Source organism: Crocuta crocuta, unplaced genomic scaffold (genome assembly GCF_008692635.1).
Source record: "Crocuta crocuta isolate KB4526 unplaced genomic scaffold, BGI_CrCroc_1.0 scaffold131, whole genome shotgun sequence".
In the NCBI taxonomy this organism is placed as follows: domain Eukaryota; kingdom Metazoa; phylum Chordata; class Mammalia; order Carnivora; family Hyaenidae; genus Crocuta; species Crocuta crocuta.
Genome location: NW_027528977.1, coordinates 20309564 through 20327718, shown reverse-complemented (window position 1 = coordinate 20327718; position 18155 = coordinate 20309564). Strand labels below are relative to the sequence as shown.

Genomic DNA, 18155 nt, shown 5'->3' with positions numbered 1-18155 from the left:
GCCAGTTATTTTCTCTTAAGATTATAAAGACATTTATTTAATCTATTAATGTCTATTTCATCTGTTAATATCCTATTAGTGATAGGATATTTTTCTTTAGTGCTGTTGTTGTTTTCCCAGTTAATGCCATTTTTTTTCTTGCTTTTAGATTTCCAGTTTACCAACGATGTGTGTAATTTCTTTATCATGTATAGGTGTGCATTTTTATTTATTTGTACTGTTTAGTCCAAAGTGCCTTTGGAATCAGAATATACATGCCATTCCTTGATTCTAAAAAATTATCACCATTTACTTTTTTCAAATATGACTTCCAGTTATTCCTTCTATTTTCTTTTTCTGAGATACTATTAGATATATTGTGGAGTCTCTGTGTGTACTCTGTATTTCTTAAAACTTTTTATATAGCACTTATCTATCTGTGTTTTAGGATGATGTTATCAGGAAATCCCTTAATGCCATTTTCAGTTCAGTAACTCTCTCCTCAACTGTGTCAGCTGTTTAGAGTTTGCTGAGGTGTTTGCTTCTTTGTTTTTGTTTTTTTTTTGTTTTTTTTTGTTTTTTTTTTAGTGCTGAGTGCTTCTTTATTAAGATTCCTTATGGGTTCCTTTCCAATCCACTTGCGTTTTTTAAAAGAATAATCTCTGTTTAATTTGTGGTTTAAAACTTGATGTAATTGTTACTTGTCTCTTTGAGGATAATCATTGTTATGAGTGTGTTTTATAGTTTTAGTCATATAAACATTTCGTCTTGGTTAACTTCAGGTTCTGATTGGTGATTCTGAGAACTCTTTTTCTTAGTATTGTTTCTTCATCTGTTTTGGAACTTTGGTTTTGAGTAGAAGTATGTTTTTTCTTTTTTCTTTTTCTTTCTATGGAGTGTGTTTTCCCTTTCATATTAATCAGCGTGGTGGTTGCCTCCATCTTGCCCTTGAACGCCTATTCAGGTCCCAGGCCTTAGCATAACAGTTTGGTGCCCTGGCTCAGAAGGATGAACATGAATGGCTACCAAACAAGTAGGGAACTTGATTTATTTCTTATTTATGAAGACGAATCCTCCTGCTCTCATAATTTCACAACTTCATATAAGTGGCAGACCTAAGGAATAGATTTCTTCTTTCTTTCTTTCTTTCTTTCTTTCTTTCTTTCTTTCTTTCTTTCTTTCTTTCTTTCTTTCTTTTTCTTTCTTTTTCTTTCTTTCTTTCTTTCTTTCTTTCTTTCTTTCTTTCAAAATATTATTTAATAAGCAGTAGGAGCCCTGGCATCCAATCTCAGCTTTAAATATTAGGTCTGGCTCTATAAATCGATTTTATGGGACCACTTTTAGTTCTCCATGACCCCAGAAAAATTGACCTTTTGTCACTGCCTGATTTTGAACTTTAATACCAGAGGACTAGGGGTTTTAGTCTTACTCATTACCTTATATTTATGGCCCATGAAAATGTCTGTCCAGTTTGTGAGGCCTACTGTATCTTTACAGTTTATTTCCTTTTCTATTTTATATATAATTATTATGTGATTGGGGTAGGGACTGTAGTGTGGTGTGATTTTACTGGCTTACTGACAATAATTCTTCTAATTTATCAGTTGATCATCTATGCTTGCCTCTTTTTATGATCATGGTGGCACACTACTGTCCTTATTTCAAGATATTGATAATAAGAATAGAACTGGGCTTAAAACATAGAAACACAGTATTGTTCTTGGGAAGTCAAATACACATATACTATTCAGAGGATTGTATAGAAAAAAGTAGGGAAGAAATAGTCCTTTATGGCAGGGACATGACTGAACTGAGCTTAAAAGGATTATGGTTTGATAATCGTCTGTAGGGTGATCTAAGTGGTGAGTGAATTTTAGCAGAACAACATTATCCATAACAAGAAATTCAGTATTCAGTATTGCTGTTTTCTTTCTGTTTAGTTTATGAATGTTTTGGCTATACATATAAACTTTAACCTCACCCTGGAATTTAATCAATTAATCAATATAATAAGAACAATGTATAATAAATACTAGATATATTTCCTTTTAAAGAGAATAACCTCAACTTTAAATAACATAAAATGTATGATCTAATCACCATAATAACCATGTGATGTAAACTCCACATTACTTTTCTTCCCCATATTCAGGTGAGAAAATTGAGGGAAAATGTTAAGTGATTATCACAAGGTCAAATAACTAGTAAGCCAGGATATAAATTTGTTTGCAGAACCCATGTGCTTAATGACTGAGAATGTGCACAGACGCATGGGGAGGTAGGGAAAAGAAGCATCCATTTGTCGGGGAATGACTTAATTTCATCAAAGCTTTAACATTAACCCAGCTCATACTTTTCTCTGAAGTTCTAGTATACATTGGATTTAAGGATAAACTGAACCTGGGCTTCCCACTGAACAGGATCAAAACCTGAGAGAGAGGAAAATGTGAATCCTGTAAAACAGAAATTACAAGATACAGAAAATCATTATATAATCAGTCACTCAAAATACATACCATGGTCAGCCTTAAAATTGCCATATTACATACTTCCTTACTTATCTTCTGGAACCAAGTGTTTTTGGGTAAAAAGAAGTTTTCAATATTGTCAAGAAAAATGTTATCAGTGGGAAAATATTAGAAGTGTGACTCTGCCTGTGTGGATTTGAAAATGGTTAAACAAAGGACAAGATGATATTCAGGTTTACAAAATTAGGTAGTTAAACAACTACTGTAGAAAACTTTAGGATGATGGCAATATTGTTTCAGTAGAAAATTAAAATCCCATTGAATTTGAATGTGCTATGATATTATTACCAACTCCCTTTTATCCATTAGATTTTGACTGCTGTAACCAATTTAAAATGTAACTTTTCTTTTTGAAGCTAAAAATGATTTCTATCTTATTTCAAATAAATTATTTGTCATACTTACAAGATCATTTCGCTGGGTTAAAAAAAATGCTCCTTGTTGCCATCCCTATTCTTTATTAAGTGAAAGAAATGATGTACTTTTTAAAAGTTCTGATAAGAACTCTTCAGTAGTAACTAATATTTCATGTTATAAGACAAATTAAATGCATAGTATTTTAATATGTAAAGCACTGTATCATATCTTGTGAAAAAAGTAGAGAAACAATTGGTAGAGATATATTGCTTCTTTTATATAACTGTATTTCAAGTCTTTGGTGATAAGCTTAATTTAAGCTTTGTAAATCATGTCTTCTTTAGTATTGTTTAGAAAAGTCCTAAGTCCAGAATTTTGGTCAGATCACCTGTACCTCAGATTTTAAATAATTTTTTCCATATAAAGGTAAATTGTTAACTATTGAAAATCAGGTAAAAATAACAAATATAGAATTAAGCATTAAAATTACAGTGAAGGCACTTGCCAAAAATTTTTTCCTAATCAATAATATCTTACGTTCCACTGGTTACTTAAACATCATATATAAAATATTAAATAATATTGGAAAGTAAATAGCACATCCTCAGAACTCAAAAGTTTTCAATAATGGAGGAAGCAAGTTATTGTATGAAATATATTCAGAGCCATTATCAATAAGTCTAAGTCAAAAATAGTCCCCCCATCGCCCATGTAGCTTCTGAACTCAGAAGTTCAGTAAATTTCTAATGTACTGAATATCATACTGCTTAAACATTTAAACTATATCTGCCAGGAAGCTTCAGGATTCAGAATGAGACAAAGTCTTTGTACAGTTTACCCTTCAACAATGTGGGGGTTAGGGACAGTGGACATCCTCCATCCTGCACACACATTGGAAAATCCACACATAACTTTTCACTCTCCCAGTACTTAACTACTAATAGCCTATATTGACCAGAAGTCTTTGTGATAACATAAACAGTTAATACATATTTTGTATGTTATGTGTATTGTATACTATATTCTTACAATGAAGTAAACTAGAGTAAATAAAATGTTGTAAGAAAATCATAACAAAGAGACAAAACACTTACAATACTGTACTGTATTTACTGAAAAATATTTGTACCAGTAGACCTGCACAGTTCAAATCTATATTGTTCAAGGGCCAAGTGTATTCTCTTACTCTTTTTTTTTTATTTTTTCATGGGGGTGGGGAGAGGAAATATGGGCACCAAAGGTAAGAAATATTCATGATATTAAAAAAAATGACGGGCAAGGTAAGAAATCAATTGCTTCAAGGTAGGTATTATACTAACTGTATGTTCAGTTCAGTCATGACATATATTATTTGCTTTTAAATTACTTTATGATGTTGACTGATATTAAGAAAACTCTAACAAAATGTAAGAAAGTTGTAAAGGATCCAGTATATTTGGCATACTAAATTTAATATGACAGAAAATGTCTCTTTAAAACATTGAAAAAAGAACATTTTCTTTGACATATAGTACTTAACATTTTTATGGATAATTAATATGTGCCAACTTTTTAATGAATGCTCTAAATGCAATGGACTCCATTTATTTCATATGTAGTAAGTAACATATTCATTTTTATATGAATTAACAACAGCAAATGAACCACAATAACTTTTCTGATAGTTTTGTTTATTAGGTTTTCTGGTAATACCAATCAAAGTAAGTTTTGAGAGGGCATTCATATCAGCCACAATGCAAACTCCAAAATAGAACTTTTTCATGTCCTTTATAAAGTCAGTCTATTTAAGGGTTAGTGATCCAGCATAGCAAACCCTAAATATTTAATAGGATAACATAATCTCCAATGAGTCATGACCTCCACCAAATTTTAATTCTCTTATTCAATATGTTTGGGGGGCTCTTTCACTTAAGATTTTACACACACACACACACACACACACACACACACACACACACCAACACTCTCAATTTTAGGAGAATAAGAAGAGAACTTCTGTTGCTTTTACTAAATATTTACTAAATATGCAACATTAGTAACATAAAAACTAGAAATCATATGATATATGATATAAATGTGTTATATTTATATATGTAATTGAAATACATCCTTCAATTCAATATAATTGAAAACAATTTTTTGGGTATTTAATAGGTGGCAACATTTTTCTAAATGCATTAATGCATTAACTCAGTTTATTTCATATAATGTAGATAGCATGTAATTTCGTTTTTAACAAAGAAGGAAGAGAATCTTAAACTTGGTGAAGTCAAAGGCTAGGCCTCTAATGTATATTGGCACACATGAACATAAAAATATAACAATTGAGTACATCATGAGCACACCTGTTTTTTTTCTTTTAAATAATTCATCCCTTCTCCACAAAGCTTGGGAGGAGTGAGTCATCTGGTCCAAGGAGAGGAGAATGGGTCTTCGCCTCTGAGATTCCAGTCACTGTCTCTTCATCCTGCCTCTGGGGGCTGCAGAGCGACACGAGCCTTGGCTGGAAGGCTTCCAAATCCAAATTGCACTTTAATTGACTAATCTTCCATTCTCGAGACCTTACGGGATAGTGGGTCTGGGAGCCCATTGTGTTCTTACCTGCCAAAGAACTACCCAGAAGCACATCAAATCGCCAACACCCCACCTGCTCAGTGCAGGGGATGGGGCCAGAAACTTTTGTATCCCACAACACGCACCTTAATAGCATCTGCAGTACCATTTGGATCTGTTTTATTTCTAACCTCAGGATTTAAATAAAGCAAACACTATGACACTATGACCTTCCCACAGGTCCTTCTCAGGCTCCTTTTATTTAAGTGTGGTATTAAGGCCCCTGGTTGACTCACTTGGTTAAACATTTGACTTTGGCTCAGGTCATGATCTCCTGGTTCGTGGGTTCAAGCCCGTGTTGGGCTCTTGTGCAGACAGCTCAGAGCCTAGAGCCTGCTTAGAATTCTGTGTCCTCCCCATCTCTGACCCTCCCCAACTCGTGCTGTCTCTCAAAAATGAATAAACATTTAAAAAATATTTGAATGTGGTCTTCAGAGATCTGTCATTCACCCTTTCTCATTTGGTTCTATATAAACTTCTTCAGGAGGCTATGTAGTCTGAGTTACCATGTATCTAAGACTAATGACTATATATCTTCAAGCTCTAGTTGTTTGTGAAAATTATGTTAATGAGCTTTTATTCTTTTTTCTTGGTTTATTGAGATATAATTGACTTATAACTGTGTAGTTTTAAGATGTACAACATGATGAGTTGATACACATATATACTGCAAAATGATCATCACAGTAGGATTAGTTAAGATCTCTATTACCTCACATAATTTCCAATTTTTTCTTATGATGAGAACATTTATTCTCTGAGCACCCATCAAGTATATAACGCAGCACTGTTAACCAGAATCACATGCTGTACATTATTTCCCCAGAACTTACTCATTTTACAACTGGAGGTTTGTACAATTTGACTGACATCTCCCCTTTTCTAACACCTCTCAGCCTCTGGCAACCACCAGTCTACATTCTATTTCTATGAGTTCTGATCCTTTAGATTTCACAGGTAAGTGATATCATATAGTATTTTTCTTTGTCTGATTTATTTCACTTAGTGTAATACCCTCCAGGTCTATCCATGTTGTTGCAAATGGCAAGATTTCCTTCTTTCTCATGGCCAAATAATGTTAATATCACATGTGACGTTAATACTTCTAATATTATGTATATATATATATGTATATATATATTCACATATTCTTCATCAGTTTACTCACAGATATTCACCTAAGTTGTTTCCATATCTTGGCTATTGAGGATAAATTTGTAATAAACATGGGAGTACAGATATCTCTTTGAGATCCTGATTTCAATTATTTTTTTCAAAAAATTTTTAATGTTTGTTTATTTTTGAGAGAGAAAGAGCACAAGCTGAGAAGGGGCAGAGAGAGTGGGAGACATAGAATCTGAAGCACGCTCTAGGCTCTGAGCTGTTAGTACATAGCCCAACACAGGACCTAAATCCATGAACCGTGAGATCATGACCTGAGCAGAAGTCAGATGCTTAATTGACTGAGCCACCCAGATGTCACTCAATTATTATTTCTTTAAAATTTATTTATTTTCAGAGACACAGAGAGAGAAAAAATAAAAAGGTGGGGGGAGGGCAGAGAGAGTGAGGGAGGGAAGCTCAAGCAGGTTCTACAATGTCAGGGCAGAGCTTGACATATAGGGCTCCATCTCACCGGCTACAAGATCATGACCTGAGCTGAAGTCAAGAGCTGGATGCTTAACCAACTGAACCTCACAGGCACCTCCTGACTTCAATTATTTTGTATATATATTCAGCAGTGGGATTGCTAGGTTATATGGTAGTTCTATTTTTAATATTTTGAATAACCTCCATATATTTACATAGTGGCTCTACCAATTACATTCCCACCAGCAGTGTACATGGGTTTCCTTTTCTTCATATCCTCACCAACATTTATCTTTTCTCTTTTTGATAATAGCTATCTTAACAGAGTGAGCTGATATCTCATTATGCTTTTTCTTTGTATTTCCCTGATGATTAATGTGAGCATCTTTTGATGTACCAGTTGCCCATTTGTATGTCTTCTCTGGAAAAAATGTTTACTTCAGTTCTCCTGCCTATTTTTATTTTTATTTATGTATTTTTAAATGTTTGTTTATTTTGATTTTTCTAAAAAAAAGTTTAATGTTTATTTATTTGAGAGAGAGAGAGTGAGCAGTGGAGGGGCAGAGAGAAGAGGAAGGAAGACACAGAATCTGAAGCAGGCTCCAGGCTCTGAGCTGTCAGCACAGGGCCCAATGCAGAGCTTGAACCCACAAACCACGAGATCATGACCTAAGCCGAAGTTGGATGCTTAACAAACTGATCCACCCAGGCACCTGTAAAAGTTTCTTTATTTTGAAAGAGAAAGAGCACATGGAGCAGAGAAAAGGCCGAGAGGGAGAGAATCCCAAGGAGGGTCCACGCTCAACATGAAGCCCTACTTGGGGCTTGAACTCACGGATTGTGAGATCGTGACCTGAGCTGAAATCAAAAGTTGATCACTTGGAGTGCCTGGGTGACTCATTTGGTTAGGCATCCAACTCTTGATTTTGGCTCAGGTCATCATCTCACAGTTTGTGAAATCAAGCCCAGTGTCCAGCTCTTCACTGCCTGCTTGGGATTCTCTCTATCCCTCTTTGTCTTTCTGCCCCTCCCCAGAGCACTCTCTCTCTCAAAAGAAATAAACAGACAAACAAAAAGGATGCTTAATTGACTGAGCCACCCAGGTACCCCACCCTGCCCGTTATTTTTAATGTTTTTTGTTTTGTTTTGTTTTTTGTTTTGTTTTTTTCTGAGAGAGAGAAAGAGAGAGAGACAGTGTGATCAAAAAGGTGGTCAGAAAGAGAGGGAGATACAAAATCTGAAGACAGGCTCCAGGCTCTGTGCTAGCTTTCAGCACAAAGCCCAGACTCAGGCTCAAACCCACGAACCTTGAGATCATGACCCGAGCCAAAGTCAGACACTTAACCGACTGAGCCTCCCCACATGCCCATTTTTAAATCCTAGACTGCTTTTTTTTTTTTTTTTTGCCATTGAATTGTCTGAGTTCTTCATATATTTTGAATTGTAACTTCGTATCAGATGCATGATTTGCGAATATTTTTTCCCATTCTGTCATAGGTTTCCTTTTCATGTTTTTGACTGTTACTTTGGCTGTACATAAGCTTTTTAGTTTGATGTAGTGTCAGTTATTTGCTTTTGTTGTTGCAGTTTCTGATGCTTTTGGTGTCTTATCCAATTAATTGCTGCCAAGACCAATGTCAAGAAGATTTTTCTCTTACGTTTTCTTCTTGGAATTGTACATTATAAGGTATTATATTTAAGTTCTCATTCCAGTTTGAGTTTATTTTTGTCATTGATATAAGATTGTAGCCGTATTTCATTCCTTTGGATTTTAATATCCAGTGTTTCCATATCATTTACGAAGAGACTATCCTTTACTCATTGTATATTTTTTGGCTCCCTTGACAAATAGTCATTGACCATATATACAAGGGTTAATATCTGGGCTCTTGATTCTGTTACCTTGGTCTATTTTTATGGCGCTATACCATACTATACCATACCATACCATACCATACCATACCATACCACACATACTGTTTTAATTACTACAGCTTTATCATATAATTTTAAATTGGGAAATGTGATGACTCCAGCTTTTTTTTTATTTCAGAATTGCTCTGACCATTCATTTTTTGGTTTCATACAAATTTTAGTGTTTTTTTAATTGTGAAAAATGAAATTGGAATTTTGATAGGGATTGCATTGATGCTGTAGATGGCTTTGGGTAGTCTGGACATTTTCACAATATTACTTTTTCTGATCCATGAACATGAGATATCTTTCCACTTTTCGTATTGTCTTCTAATTTCTTTCATCAAAGTCTTGTGGTTATACATAAATCTTTCACCCCTTTAGTTAAATTTATCCCTAAGTATTTTATTGTTTTGTTTTGTTTTGTTTATGCTATTGCAAGGGGGTTTGTTTCCTTTCTTTCTTTTTTGGTTACTTTGTTGTTAGTGTAAAGAAACACAACTGACTTCTCTATGTTGATTCTGTATCCTGCCACTTTACTTAATTTGTTAATTCTAACAGGTTTTTTTTTGTGTGTGGAGTCTTTCAGATTTTCTCTATATATGATAATATCATCTGCAAACAGAGACAGTTTTAATTCTTTCTTTCCTATTTGGTTGCCTTCTTTTACTTTTTCTTACCTGATTGCCCTGGTTGGGTCTTTCAGTTGTTGAATGGGAGTGGTGCAAGTAGATACCCTTGTCTCTTGCACCTAATCTTGGAGGAAAGGTTGTCAGCCTATCACTGTTGAGTATGATGTCACTGTGAATTTTTAATTAGCCTTTATTATGTTAAGGTACACTTCTTCTCTATTTACTTTGTTGAAGATTTTTATCATGATAGGATGTGGTATTTTGTCAAATGTTTTTTATTGCATGTAATGAGATGATCATATGATTTTTATTTTTCACTCTGTTAATATGATGTATCATATTTATTTATTTATATATATTGAACCATCCTTGCATTTCTGAAATAAATCCCACTTGATCATGGTATATGATCTTTTTTTGGTAGTGTTCTTTCATTTTCAACTTTTGGAAAGACTTTGAGGATTAGTATTAATTCTTTGAATATTTATTGGTAAAATTCACCAGGTAAACCATTTTGTCATTGGTTTTTCTTTGGGGAGGATTTTTTGAGACTTTTTTCTTAATGTTTTATTTATTATTTCTGAGAGAGAGATAGAGAGAGAGTGGGGGGGGGGGCAACGTGAGCAGGGCAGGGTAAGAGAGAGAGGAAGACAAAGAATCTGAAACAGGCTCCAGGCTCTGAGCTAGCCATCAGCACAGAGCCCGACATGGGGCTTGAACCCTTGAGCTGTGAGATTATGAGCTGAGCCGAAGTTGGATGCTTAACCGACTGAGCCACCCAGGCAACCCTGTTTGGGGAGGATTTTTACAACTGATTCAATCTCCTTACTTGTTACTGCTCTCTTCAGATTGTGTATTTCTTCATGATTCAGTCTTTATAGGTTTTTTCCTAAGAATGTGTCCATTTCTTCTATATTATTTAATTTGTTGGCAAATAATTGTCTTCAGTTGTCTCATGCTCTTTATATTTCTGTGATATTCATAATGTGTCCTTTTCTATTTATGATTTTGTTTTAGTCTTCTCTCTTTTTTCCTTAGTCTAGATTAAGTTTTGCCAATTTTGTCTTTCAAAAACTGGCTTTTAGTTTCATTCATCTTTTCTGTTTTCTGATTTTTTTCTTTTTCTTTTTTTTTTTGGCTTTAATTCTGATCTTTTGTATTTCCTTCCTTTTGCTAATTTTGGGCTTATTTTTTGTTTTGTTTTGTTTTGTTTTTACTACTGATTTCTTGAGGTGTAAAGGTAGGTTGTTGAGCTCTTTTCTTTCTTTTCTTAATGTAGGTATTTATCACGATAAACTTCTCTCTTAGAACTGCTTTTGCTGTATATCCCATAAATCTTGTTGTTTTGTACTTCCATTTTTATTCATCTTAATATATTTTTAAATTTCTCAATTGATGTCTTCTTTGACCTACTGCTTGTATAGGAGTGTATTTTTTTTTTAAATTTCCACATATCTGCATTTTCCCATTTCCCTCCTGTTATTTGTTACTAATTTCACACCTTTGTTGTTTGGAAAGATACTTACATGATTTCAGTTCTTTTAAATTTGCTAATTTAAAATGGGTTTTGTGACCTATTGTATGATATATCCTGGAGAGTGTTCCCTGTGCTCTTGAAAGAATATGTATTCTGTTGCTCTTGGATGGAATGTTCTGCCAGTGTTTGTTAGGTCCATTTGGCCAAAAATATAGTTCAAGTCCAACTTTTCCTTATTGATTTTGCTGTATGGAATATTTGTCCATTGTTGAAAGTGGAGTTCTGAAAACCCCTACTGTTACTGTTTTGTTGTCTATTTTTTCCCTTTAAGTCTTTTAGTATTTGTTTACTATATTTAGGTGCTCTGATGTTGGGTACATACACATTTCTTATTGTTATATCTTTTTGATGTGTTGATACCATTATCATTATAAAATGACTTTCTTAGCTTCTTATTACAGTTTTTGGCTTAAAATCTGTTATGCCAAAAAAAGTACAGCTACCCCAGCTTGCTTCTGTTTTCCACTTATATGGAATATTTTTGTCTAATCATTTACTCTGAATCTGTGTGTGTTCTCAAAGCTGAAGCCTTCTGGCATTACATAGCTGGGTTTGATATTCTTTTATCCTTCACTTTGTTCCTTTTAATTGGAGAATTTAGGCCACTTACATTAGCAGTAATTATTCATGGGTAAGGACTTCTGGGTGCCATCTTATCCATAGTTTCCTGGCTTTTTTGTTGTTTCTTTGTTCCTTTCTCCCTCTTTGCTGTCTTCATTGTGAATAGATGGTTCTATACAGTGCTATGCTTTGATTTGATTCCGTTTTGCTTTAGTGTGTCTATTGTTGGTTTTTGCTTTGTGATTACCATTAGGCTTACATAAATCATCTTACAGATTTAACAGTCTTATTTCATGCTAATAACATCTTTTACTTCAATCACTTATAAAAGTTATATATTTTTATACCCCACCCCCATGTTCTGTATACCTGTTACCCAACACACGGGTCCCTTTGTTATGGAACTAGGCTGGGTTGCTGGTTGAGAAACCAAGCAGCATTCAGAGATTTTGGTGGATTGGAGTTTTATTTTATACCTGTGGGCTCAGAGGAGATCTCTCTCCAGAGCTCTGAGATCCAAGCACAAGCATGGGGGACAATTTATCTTCTATACTTCTGCATTCAGCATTAGTAGTAATTTGGTGATTTCCTGGTAAGCAGGGCAGGATGAAGAACCTGGAAGAGGAGTCTCTAAACTAGGGACTAGAGCTTATGTTAGTCCCCTTGGCTATCTTATGGTGCATAACTTTACTTATTTTCCCAACACCTTGGTATATGGTGCTGGCTCCCACAGCTCCCACAAAAGTCCTTTTGTCTATTGATGCCAAGTTGTTGTTGTTGAAATATTACAAGGGACATCTTATTCCACCATATCTTCAACTCTATTTAGTTCTAGAATTGTACATGTAGATATTTTTTGAATATCTGATGATCATATCACATGAATCTTCAATTAAGTGTTTATATTGAACTTATTTTCTTAAGCATGATCTCTCCCCATATTTCTGTTCCTAGTAAACGGTATTGATATTCTAATTAGTGAGTTGATTAGCAACTTTTGAAGTTACCTGAAATTATTCCTTACATTTCTTTACTCACTAAACTCTGTTGATTTTGCTTTTAAACTATATATTTTTAAATCACTCATCTTAAAAGAGATCACATTTTCTTAGTCAAACATTGCAAAACCTTCCTAATATACCAACTCCCTACCCAATTCATCTTTTTATTGCCAGTAAGATTATTTTATGAAAGCTAAAACAACAAAGAGCTCTTTTTATTTGTCAAAAATATTTTGATGGCTATGTTACTTATAGAAGTAACTGTCATGCTGGGTGAGGGCATTTCCAAAAGGCATGGAGAATATCAACATAGAATAGATTCAGACTTCAAATACCATATATACCCTTTCCTAAACTGATCTAGACATTTGTGGCTTACACATCAGAACTTATCACCTTTTCCCACTTTAAAAAGAACACCAGACCTTGTACCTCCTATTGAAAATTGCATTAACAAGTAGGAATCTTGTGCTGAACAAAAGTACCACTCAAAATGTTGGCATTAGTTTTAGAAAGTGAGTGAATAATGACTATATGACAAATACCTTTTGAGTCAGGTGGCATCAGGGTTTTTTTGTTTTGTTTTCAGTAAAATCACTTGGTAGACCACTAAAAATAATTTTTGAGATACATTATTATGTGATTTTGACATAAGACTCAAATGATTTGTAGGAATTAGGTTCCAGGACAAAACATAGTTCTTCCTATGCCCATCTATATATTAGTTCCCAATTTTTCAAAACTTTTATCTATAAAGTAAAAATAAGCAAAGACTCTATGCCTATTCTAAGAAGAAGCATGTATATTCATGGATATATGAATCAATTATAAACATGTCTTATTACAGTTATTAAAGAATACAGATCAAATATCATGTTGTTATTTTAAATAATTCCTGATTGAAATATGTAATATTTTATATTGGATGGTAGTAATAATCATGTTGAAAATTCAACCTTAATGGGAAGAATATCTAGAGTCTTATGGACATAGGAATTTTAAATAATTTTTGTTATTTTTAACAAAATTATGATCAAATAGACTATAAAATTTTTCAAGATATGAAAATAACAAGAAAATAACTCCTTAGGGAAAATGGAATAGAAATATGAATTCAAGAGGAAAATTGATTGATGTTAAGTTTTCAACTATTAAAGATGAATGTGTTCATTTATTTTCAAAATAGATCGTGGTTTTTATATTAACTATAGAAATTAGATTTTATTCAGTATATGTAAGATTTATTTTAAATTATTATTTATAAACCCTTAGACATTACATCTTTTGCTATTAATCTTACAATGAAAAATTTAAGATGTTAGCCTAATTTTAGGGGTTTGCCAAGCAAAAAGGAAAAGCACAAAGATCTTGAAATACAGAATCAAGTAAGAATTCCTTATGTAGCTACACACAGTCATCATTTTACTGTTCTAATCTCATATCTCAACATTTTACCTCTTATATTCCAGAGTGCCTAACAAGTCATTGTGGCTTTAGTGGTCTCCTGGATTTTGTTTCTTTTGTTTAGAACTGTCTTTCATCTTCTTTTTACTAGACAGAAACTATATGTAACTTTGTTGTCAATCAAATGACAATCACTGTTACATTGTGGATTCACATTAATAAAAATAGTTTTCACTGACTAAATTTATGAAGATGTGCCAGGCAGTGGGCTAAGCATTTTACAAGCCCTGCATTTTTTTTTTTTTTAACTCCTCACAACAATTCTAGTGGTGATGTAGCCAAGACTCAGAAAGGTAAACTGAAAACTTACCTGAAGTTAAGTAAGAAATGAGTGCTGTTGATTAAATGAATGACCAAATAAATATTTGTCTGCTTTTGCTTTTATCCTATTTTATCTGCTTCTATGACAATGGATTTCTTTGGATGTGTAATTTTTGTGAAGTAGTTAAGCACTGTGAACTGTTTGTTTGTTTGCTTTTAAATAGGAAAAGTCATGACATTTTATTGTATATAGCTGTTAAATAACCCTTTCCTCTGACAAATGATAAGCTTTTTTGAGTCAAGGATTATGGATATCATATTCACATGACCAGAAATGCACACATTACCCAGTATATACTGTGTTTTCAGTAGTACAGAGAGACTCCATGAATGGCCCACCCCATGTTAGAAGGAGTTTTTAATCCACCCTTATGATCTTGATTTTGATCTTTAGGAAGCCTATTTTTGAATATACTGTTTCACTTTTTCTTGTCATTCCTTTTTTTAAATGTTTATTTATTTTTGAGAGAAAGAGAGAGAGAGCACAAACAGAGTGAAGGACAGAGAGAAAGAGAGATAGAGGATCCATAGTGGGCTCTGCACCGACAATAGACAGCCTGATGCAGGGCTCAAACTCCTGAACCATGAGATGGTGACCTGAGCTGAAGTCAGACACTTAACTGACTGAGCCACCCACACACCTTATTCTCATCATTCTTTTATCCTTTTCTTGATTTTGTTGTATCTGAATACTCTTGTACTGTTCTTTAATATTACTCTTTACATTGACTATTTTTACTTCTACTGAATTTATTTATTTAAATGTCATTACTAGCTTAATGCCTGTATTGGTGATTATAAATAGGGTAAAAGCAATATAAAACAGTATTATCAAAATCCAGCTAAACCTTGTCATGAGCTATGCATGAGGTGCCTTCTTTGTCTGTTAAAGATGAATACCAACAATTAGAGAGGTGTTAAAGACAGATTGGCACAAAATGATTACTTCTGTATTGATTTAATCAGGATTGAAAGGTCATTGAAAAGGGACTCACTTCTCTATTTTATTCAATTTAACTTAATGGCATAACTGTGTGACCTTTACAATTACCTTGAGTACTATACTAGATGGAGCTTGTAAAATGTATAATCCGGTGCCTAGCACATCTCATGTATTCAGTAAATATCATGTATTGTTATGAATCTCCCTTACTTTGAAACATAGTTGCAGATAACACTGTCTTGTTCCTATGGAATAGGATCAGATGTGAGTTCTTTACCTAGATTTGTAGTTCGTTGAGACCGACAATCCTTTTTAAGCAGTTTATACCTACTGCTATGCATGTTAATATTTATAAAGTTTCTGGCAAAGAAAGACACTGAAAATTTCTGGAGAGAATAAAACAAAATTGAAAAAAAAAAAAGGGTAGGAAAGGGGACCATATTGAGTTTGATTCACTAAGGAAGCCAAAGCCATTGGATCAATGCATACCTTCAACAGAGTCAGAGTTAAGCTTGCCTCGAGATGTCACACTATTAAGCAAAGAGCAATGGTGTGTAACAATTCCTGGAAACTGAAGAGGAGAAAGGCAATTGTACTTCTGGCAGCTTGCTCACAATTATTCAAGAAATGGATATTCTTGACACTGAGAGGAGAGAATAGTAAATCTAAGTTTATTGATGAACTTAATAGAAGATGCTGAGAAACTGTGTTTAATTCCAATCATATTTAATATTTACTGAGAATGTGATTATTAAAAATGTATAGTGAATCTCTTGCAAACACAGACAAAAAATAAAGGGTCATAGATTTTATAGTGACAAAATTGTTATACTTTCCACATTTCATTAAATTTCCTGCTTTAAAAAACAAAAAGCATTAGAATTCCTCTCAAATACACTAATCCATGTGGCTTCCATGCCCAGATTAATTATATTAATTAATTAATGAGATTAATTAGGAAGAAAACTAAGTACAGATATTTGTGAATTCATAACAAATATCCTAGTACATAATTAAAAAGATAAGTATGTAACTTGGGTCTGGTGAATTGCCAACATCCATAGATGAGATAGTGCCAGAATACTCTAGAGTGTCCAGTTAAAGTTGACATTTGCAAAAGAAACTGAGTAATGAAGTTCCCTGTAATTAACAATGAAGGAGTTTAAATTGATTGAAAATCTCTGGGTCGACAAAGCACACCCTATTTATCAACTCGTCTTTCATTAACACATAAACAGCGTCTGTGTCAGTGCTCTCTCCTCTGAAGCCTAAAATTGTTGTAAGTTTGTTTTCTGAGAAATCAGCAGTCCATGGCATTTAACATAAGTGGCCAAGTCTGTCCAGCCTCAAGAAAGCTAATGTGAATGCGGGTATCCAGAGCCTGTACTCACTGAGAGTGGGTGAAATCTTCTGGTGACTAATGCCTGTTTCGGAAGCCTTGGGAAAATTACTAACAGTTTTGGTAAGAAAGACCACAAGTTTTTGGAACATTTTATTCCTTCTTTTCTGAAATGCCATACTTGTGACACATTGTTACTTGGTTCCTGAGCTGGTAATTAGGCTTATGTCTTATTTTTTTTATTATGGTAAAATATATATAACATATTTTATATGTACAATTTTAAGTGTCCAATTCAGTGGCATTAAGTACACATTATGCCATCAATCACCAGAACTCTTCATTTACCCACACTAACTCTGTTCCCATTAAACAACTCCCTATTAATTCCCTTCCACCAACCCCAGCACCTGGAAACCACCATTCTACTTTCAGTCTCTGTGAATTTGACTACTGTAGGCACCTCATAGATCTGGAATTATGTATGTCCTTTTGTGACCGGCTTACGTCACTTACCATAACATCTTCAAGGTAAATCTATGTTGTAGCATGTTTCAGAATCTCCTTCCTTTACAAGCCTCCAATATTTCATTGTATAGATATATCACATTGTGTTTATCTATTTATCTGCCCGTAGATACTTAGTAGCTTCCACCCTTTGAAAGATGACTAATGCTGCTGAATGAGTAATGCTTCCATGAACATACATGCACAAATATTTGTGTGAGTCCCTGCTTTCAGTTTTTTGTGTGTGCCTCTACCGAGACGTAGAACTGTTGGAACATAGGGTAATTTTATGTTTAATTTTTTGAGGAACTGCCATACAATCATGGCTTATTTTTATCTAAAGGAATCCATACTGATATTTTGGGTATGTTTCTGTACTCCTCTCTCTCTCTCTTCACACCAACAGCACCACATGCGCGCACGCGCACACGCACATGCACCACACTCTCGCTCTTTTATTCAGATTGGTTTTAGCAGGAGAGAGTCATTATGAAGCCCATTAATCTTCATTTTTCACAGCAAGATTCATTTTATAGGACTGGAAGATGCAGAAATGGAACCACACAGCACTTCGTCAGCAGCTAGGATTTCTAAATGTGATGCCGAGTGAAAATTAAACACACGAGACCAGACAGCAGCTCTAATAACTCAGTAATTTCTAAATAAATAGACTGAGATTGATGGAAATGAAAACAGTTTTCTCTAACAAGGGAAAGTGTGCAGGGTAGTAATATTTGCCTCAAATATGCTTTGCATAAGGGATTAAAATTCCTGAAAGCCTCTCATTTTCCCATCAGAGAATTTGTTTCTTCTATCAGTCAAATGGTGGTTAATTATCATATTTCAAGGAGCAGCTCATTAATTCGTGA

At 33.9% G+C, this 18155-nt stretch overlaps 1 protein-coding gene across 1 annotated transcript in view; it reads left to right on the top strand.

Moving 5' to 3' along the window:
• The first annotated feature begins 8693 nt into the window (after window positions 1-8693).
• TENM2 (teneurin transmembrane protein 2) overlaps window positions 8694-18155 on the top strand; it is a 3267991-nt gene continuing 3258529 nt past the window's right edge. The window contains exon 1 of the mRNA XM_077757352.1: window positions 8694-8754. The gene's annotated coding sequence lies outside the window, so the exon portion shown is untranslated. The remainder of the gene's footprint in view (window positions 8755-18155) is intronic.